The 7,645-nt window shown below is 50.2% G+C and overlaps 1 protein-coding gene across 1 annotated transcript in view; it reads right to left on the bottom strand.

Annotated features, from left to right (window-relative positions):
• PRPSAP1 (phosphoribosyl pyrophosphate synthetase associated protein 1) overlaps nucleotides 1-2,731 on the bottom strand; it is a 44,415-nt gene extending 41,684 nt beyond the window's left edge. The window contains exon 1 of the mRNA XM_017535824.2: nucleotides 2,654-2,731. The gene's annotated coding sequence lies outside the window, so the exon portion shown is untranslated. The remainder of the gene's footprint in view (nucleotides 1-2,653) is intronic.
• Between the last annotated feature and the right edge of the window lie 4,914 nt (nucleotides 2,732-7,645).

Raw genomic sequence — 7,645 nt, forward strand, 5'->3', positions numbered from 1 at the left:
TAGTTTTAGTAGAGACGGGGTTTCACCATGTTGACCAGGATGGTCTCGATCTCTTGACCTCGTGATCCACCCGCCTCGGCCTCCCAAAGTGCTGGGATTACAAGCGTGAGCCACCGCGCCCGGCAAGGAAGCTGGATGAAGGACAGTGGGTGGTGCTGTGGGTAACAAAACACATGTAACTTTCGCATATCCTGGGAAGGTAATGTATCTAACTATTTTATTGATTAAAGTGCATAATCAAAAAAGTTTGAAGATCCTTGCTTGAAGTTTAGAAAGTCTGAAAGGAATCATGGAAATAAAATACCATAACCTCAGGGGTTAAATAATCTGATCAAACTTTGTTCAGTGGCAAATAATCCTCTTTTAAAATAAAATCTATTTACTTGGCTGGACGCGGTGGCTCACGCCTATAATCCTAGCACTCTGGGAGGCTGAGGCGGGCAGATCACCTCAGGTAAGGAGTTGAGATGAGCCTGGCCAAAATGGTAAAACCCCGTCTTTACTAAAAATACAAAAATGGCTGGGGGTGGTGGCTCATGCCTGTAACCCAGCACTTTGGGAGGCTAAGGTGGACAGATCACAAGGTCAAGAGTTCAAAACCAGCCTGGTCAACATGGTGAAACTTCATCTCTATTAAAGATACAAAAAATTAGCCGGGCATGTAGCGTGTGCCTGTAATTCCAGCTACTCGGGAGGCTGAGGCAGAAGAATCTCTTGAACCCGGGAGGCGGAGGCTGCAGTGAGCTGAGATCGCACCATTGCACTCCAGCCTGGGTGACAGGGCGAGATTCCATCTCAAAAAGAAAAAATATATATTAGCCAGGTGTGGTGGCGGGCACCTGTAATCTCAGCTACTTGGGAGGCTGAGGCAGGAGAATCTCTTCAACTTGAGAGGTGGAGGTTGCAGTGAGCCGAGATGGCACCACTGCATTCCAGCCTGGGGGACACAGCAAGGCTCTGTCTCAAAATAAATAAAGTAGATAAGATAAAATCTTATGGAGGGACTAGACAAATAAAATAGATAAGGGAAGCATTTACGAATATGTATCACTTATAGTAATTCAAAACCTTTCTGGAATTTGGCAGGGAAGAATTTAAAACAAAACAAAAAAAACCTCACTGGCTTTTATAATGTGCCCTGTTCCCCTCTGCTCTCCCTCAACAAGGTCAGGTGGGGTAAATCTGAACCACTAGACACATACACAAGCTTCATTTAAAGTCAGTGTTTTCGTTGGCCTCAAAAAGAAAGACAAAAAAAAAAAAAAAAAGACAAATAATCAGGGGTTAGAAATAGAAACTAGGTAGTAGATTGCAAAAGGATTGCTTTAACATTCTTCTAATCTCCAAAACCTCAACTATTAAAAAAAAAAACAGGCAGAGCTGAAAAAATATAACTAAAGTTTTCCCTTTCTTCTAAGTTTCCACCCAGAAGTTTAAAATATACTCCTGCAATTATCAACCCTAAAAAATTAGCCAAGTAACTCTAATGAAAACTACTTAAAATGTGAAAATGACTTAAAATATTAAAGACGACCTATTCGTTTTATGTCTCAGATTTCCTTTTATAATAGAGGAAGGGTTTCACCGTGTTAGCTAGGATGGTCTTGATCTCCTGACCTCGTGATCCGCCCGCTTCGGCCTCCCACAGTGTTGAGATTACAAGCGTGAGCCACCGAGCCTGGCCTTAAGTCTTCGATTTCTAACAAGTTTATGTGGAAAAGGCCAGAAGGCTCCTCCTTTTCCTCCTCTTTTTTTTTTTTTTTTTTTTTTTTGTATTTTTAATAGAGACGGGGGAGCCACCGCGCCCGGCCAAGACTCCTCCTTTACATCCGAGCTCTGGAATACTCCAAAAGAGCCAACGTAGAAAAGAGGCCATTGAGTAAACAGGTCTTTCAGAGGGCCGCTGTGAGCCCCTGCTCTGCTAGAGTCAGATACTCCTACTATATCCCGGTCATGCTCACAGTATCCTTGGCCAACAGACGGAATGCCCATTTCACAACTGAGGCTCAGGGAAATCCAAGTCTCTTGCCCGCGACACAGGGCTAGTAAGTGGCCTTGGGGTTAAAGACACACAGGACTGATTCCATCCCAAGCTGATTTACAAAGCAGGGTCAGGCCTGTCATTTCTACCACCAGCTCCAGCCCATCTGCCTCCCTGGAGTTGGCTTCTTCTCAATGCCAGTCCCCACACCTTTGCCCTAAGGCCGCACCCCCCGCGTCGGGTCCCCCAGGTCACAACCACGCCCACGGATCTCACTGCAGGGAGACTTGGGAGTGGCGAGGGTCAGATTCCGGGGCCAACTCCAGCTGTGGGGAAGGCAGCCAAGCCCAGAGCCCCTTTCCCCGAGCTCCAGAAAACTCGGTCCGCCCCGGGGTGTGGGAGTGGGGAGACCAAAGGCAGGCAGGCCCCTGACCCAGTCACGGGGCTGGGGGCTGAGGTCACCGAGAGTCCGCCCCAAGCCTCCCAGCTGCAAAACCGGGGAGCAGGGGGTGGTTTCCGTCATGTCCAAGGTTTGTCCGGCTGGGAAAGGTCAGGCCCGCGCCTCCCGCCCCAGGTGCAGGAGGTGGGGCGGGTGGAGGGGAGCGGTCCCTCAGGGCGCGAAGGCCAGCAAGGCGCCGCCGCCCCGGCCCGGCCCTCCCGCCGCCCCCTTACTCGGTGATGCGCTTGGCCAGCTCCGTGCAGGCGGCCGTGGAGTTGGCCGAGAAGACTCGGTAGCCGGTGCGAGCGGCGTTCATGGCCGGCGGGGGAGCGGGGCGGGCGCGCGGGACGCGGAAAGCCGAGGACGCGGAGAGCGGGGGCAGCAGCAGCAGCTTCTTGGGCATCGTCCGGCCCGCGGCGCGGTTACGGTCGGCCCCGCGCGGGGCTGCACCCGGAGCGCTCCCGACCGCGAGACCCGGGCTCGGGTGGGGAAGGCGCTGAAAAACTCGGCGCAGGCGGGGAGAGCTCGGAAGTCCGCGCCCCCGCGTACCCCACGCCACCAGCAGCGACCAAACCCCTCGCTCTGCACCGCGCCGCAGCCTCAGAGACAGAAGCGAGGCCACCGCCCCCTCCGGGCATCCGAGGAGCGCCGGCCAGAGCGCCCTCAGGCCGCCATCTCGGATGAGGGCAGGGAGGCTGGCGACTCTCTAAAAGCCTGTTCTTCCGAGGGGCGCGTCACGGGTTCGCTCCGCCCCTGCTTTGACTGCTTACAGGGGAGCTCTTCCTGTCTCACCTTCTTGGGAGCACCAACCTAGCTCGGTATTGGCCCCAGCCATTTCCAACTTTTCAGCCAGGACCCAACATGTCAGCCTCCGAAGAGGTAGACGATCTAGCTCTGCATGTCTATGGCAGCATAGTGCCCGCCCCACGAGGCCCGTGCGCCGGCCTGGGATTAATTTGAAAAGTGGAGGGCGGGGTTCTTCCCAGCTGGTGGCCCGCAGTACTGAAGCGTCCAAAAGGTGGCCTTCTCCTGAGCCTGATCTTTCATGCGTTCCCCAACATTCCCCCAACCCTGTGTCTGCGTGTAAGGCAAGGTTCCCTGAACGTGCCAAAGGCCCAGTTGCCAGCATTCGCTCTCAATCATAAAAGCCCTTCTTCCGCTCTTTCCATATGCACCCCCCCTCCGAGACCCACTCGCGGTGCGTTTGCTCCACAATCTTTCTGGGTGACCTCAACCACAGTAAGTCGCCTGGCCCGCGGCACTGTGCCACATGTAGATGCTTGCATTATTTTAATTTTTATTGTTGTTATTTTGATGCTTGCATATTTATTCACCTTTGCAAACATCTGTTTTCCCAACTAGGATGTAAGCCCTTTTACGGCCGGAAGGTGTGTTACTTGAAAAAAAAAAAAATGTATATTATTTATTTTTTGAAATGGGGTCTTGCTCTGTTGTCCAGGCTGGAGTGCGGTGGTGCGATCACGGCTCACTGCAACCTCTACCTCCCACCTTAGTCATTAAAAATGCTGACATTACAGGCCTTAGCCATCCCGCCTCACCAAGATAGTGTATTCCTTAGTACTCCATGTTTCCCAGTGTCTAGGGTAGTGTCGTGGGCTCCAGAGGCCGACAATCAGTACCTGTTGAATTAGAAGTAAAGCGCAGGGAAGCATTTCAGGTCTCTCGTTAGCTGCACCAGAAACTGGGGGGACGAGAGGTGCTTCTCACATTGACAGTACCATCTTCTGAGAACGTCCTTTAGAGATTCTGCTTGTGGTGACATTGGGCTTGAGGGAGCAGTAGATTGTGACTCAGCATGTCGTGAAGGACCACAAACCTGAAGCTACGGGGTTTGGAAGTTGAGCTGCCTTGGGCCTGCAGCAGCCTGGCCCCTATTCCACCCCCTCTCTAGAAAAAGAAAAAGCATAGCGGGTACACAGCCTAGGCTGAATTATTTAACCACTGCACACATGTCCAGCTCATGGACCCCGACAAAAACCTTGTTACCTTCTTTTAAATAAAGGGGTGGGGGAGGGAACTGGCCTTGAGTGGTGGCTCATGCTTGTAATCCCAGCACTTTGGGAGGCCAAGGCGGGTGGATAATTTGAGGTCAGGAGTTCAAGACCATCCTGGGCAACATGGTGAAACCACGTCTCTACTAAAAATACAAAAATTAGCCAGGTTTTGGCTGGGCATGGTGGCTCATGCCCGTAATCCCAGCACTTTGGGAGGCTGTAGCAGGTGGATCACCTCAGTTCAGGAGTTCGAGAGCAGCCTGGCCAACATGGCAAAACCCTGTCTCTACTAAAAATACAAAAATTCGCCAGGAGTGGTGGTGGGCACCTGTAATCCCAGCTACTTGGGAGGCTGAGGCAGGAGAATTGCTTGAACCTGGGAGGCAGAGGTTGCAGTGAGCCAAGACCATGCCATTGCACTCCAGCCTGGGCAACTAGAGGGAAACTCCATCTCACTGCAGCCTCAACCTCCCCAGGCTGAAGTGATCCTTCCACCTCAGCCAACCCAGTAGCTGGAACTAAAGGCATGCAACATCATCCCGGTTAATTTTTGTAATTTTGTTAAAAAAAAAAAAAAAAAAAAAAAAAAAAAAAGAAAGAAAAGAATACATCAAAATATACCTCAGTTTCAAGTATGGACTAAAGTATGTCCATTGTGCCCCATTTATTTATTTTTATAGAGACAGAGGTCTTGCTATGTTACCCAGGCTGATCTCCAACACTTAGGCTCAAATAATTCTCCTGCCTGTCCTCCCAAAGAGCTGGGATTACAGGTGTGAACCACTGTGCCCAGTGGAGACTTCTTGCTCTTAATTCCAAAATTAGGTTAGGGGAGGCCAGGTGTGGTGGTGCACAACTAGAGTCCCGGCTACTCGGGAGGCTGAGGTGGGAGAATCGCTTGAACCCAGGAGTCGGAGATTGCAGTGGGCTGCCTGGACAACAGAGTGAGACTCTGTCTCAAAAATAAAAAAATAAAAATAAAACAAAATGTTAGCTGAAGCACTTATATATTGTCTTCTTGAAAACAAAACCCACACTGACTGAATTATTTTTACTTTATGTGTTGTCAACTTGAATAATAGAGAGAGACTCTTGGCCAGGCCCAGTGGCCCACTCCTGTAATCCCAGAACCTTAGGAGGCCGAGGTGGGTGGATCACCTGAGGTCAGGAATTCAAGACCAGCCTGGCCAACATAGTGAAACGCCGTCTCTACTAAAAATACAAAAAATTAGCTGGGCATGGTGGCAGATGCCTGTAATCCTGGCTACTCAGAAGGCTGAGGCAGGAGAATCACTTAAACCCAGGAGGCGGAGGTTTCAGTGAGCTGAGATCTCAATACTTCACTCCAGCCTGGGCCACAAGAGCGAAACTTCATCTCAAAACAAACAAAACAAAAACAGGGCGGGCGTGGTGGCTCACGCCTGTGATCCCAGCACTTTGGGAGGCCAAGGCCGGTGGATCACCTGAGGTCGGGAGTTTGTGACCAGCCTGATCAACGTGGAGAAACCCTGTCTCTACTAAAAATACAAACTTAGCTGGGCGTGGTGGCACATTCCTGTAATCCCAGCTACTCGAGAGGCCGAGGCAGGAGAATAGCTTGAACCCAAGAGGCAGAGGTTGCGGTGAGCCGACCTGGCGCCATTGCACCCCAGCCTGGGCAACAAGAGGGAAACTTCATCTCAAAAAAAAAGAGAGACTCTAAAAGAAAGCAACGTTTATTTGGGATAGGGTATGACAACGGGAATATGTGTGCCGTAGTAAACTATGTGCGTATCCAGGGAGGCAAAGGAGGCCAAAGGTTTTTAGAGGGATACTGAAGAAGATTACACAATTGTTTTGGGGATAATTATCCTTGGCTACAAGGATCAACAACACATGTGACCCCACTACCAAGTCATACAGAAGTCTTGCTCTGTCACCCAGGCTGGAGGGCAATGGAGCGATCTCAGCTCACTGCAACCTCCGCCTCCCACTTCAAGCAATTCTCCTGCCTTGGCCTCCCAAATAGCTGGGATTACAGGCATATTCCCCCATGCCTGGCTAATTTTGTAGTTTTAGTACTGACAGGGTTTCACCATGTTGGCCAGGCTTGTCTTAAACCCCTGACCTCAGTTGATCCACCTGCCCCAGCCTCCTTAAGTGCTTGGATTACAGGCATAAGCCACTGTGCCTCCTAGCCTAAAATGCTATTTTATTGTTATTTTTATTATTTTGAGACGGAGTCTTGCTCTGTCACCCAGGCTGGAGTGTAGTGGCATGATCTTGGCTCACTGCAACCTCCACCTCCCGGGTTCAAGCGATTCTCCTGCCTCAGCCTCCCGAATCGCTGGGACTACAGGTGCACATCACCATGCCCAGCTAATTTTTGTATCCTTAGTAGAGATGGAGTTTCACCGCATTGGCCACGATGGTCTCAATCTCTTGATCTTGTGATCTGCCAGCCTTGGCCTCCCAGAGTGCTGGGATAACAGGCGTGAGCCACTGCACCTGGCCTATTTTGATATATATATATAATGGTATTTTAATTTTTTTTTTTTTGAGACAGGGTCTTGCTCTGTTGTGACCTCGACTCACTTTAAGCTCTGCATCCCAAGCTCAATTAATCATTCTGCCTCAACCTCCCAACTAGCAGAGACTACAGGCATACACCACCATACTTGGCTAATTTGGGGGTTCTGTTTTGTTTTTGAAATGGAGTCTTGCTCTGTCATCCAGGTTGGAGTGCAGTGGTGTGATCTCGGCTTACCACAACCTCCGCCTCCCAGATTCAAGTGATTCTCATCCCTCAACCTTCCAAGTAGCTGGGATTACAGCCATGCGTCACCACACCCGGCTACTTTTTATATTTTTAGTAGAGATGGGGTTTCACCATATTGGCCAGGCCAGTCTCGAACTCCTGATCTTGTGATCTGCCTGCCTCGGCCTGCCAAAGTGGTGGAATTACAGGCATGAGCCACTGCTCCTAGCCTTAACATGTCTTTTTTGACATTTAAAGTGAGATTTCACTTGGCCAGTTTTAGTTTTTTTTGTTGTTGTTTGTTTGTTTTTAAATATTTCTCTATATAAGACCAGGCTGACAATTGAGGTCCCAGACCTGCCAGACACCTCCTGCAAGTTCGAAGCCAGCTCTGCCTCCACAAGGTAACATTTTGCATCTACAACCCTATTTCCATTTTCAAGGTTGAAAAAATGAGCTGCTTGTTAAGCAGG

The sequence above is a fragment of the Cebus imitator genome, unplaced genomic scaffold (assembly GCF_001604975.1).
Source record: "Cebus imitator isolate Cc_AM_T3 unplaced genomic scaffold, Cebus_imitator-1.0 Scaffold93, whole genome shotgun sequence".
Taxonomy (NCBI): domain Eukaryota; kingdom Metazoa; phylum Chordata; class Mammalia; order Primates; family Cebidae; genus Cebus; species Cebus imitator.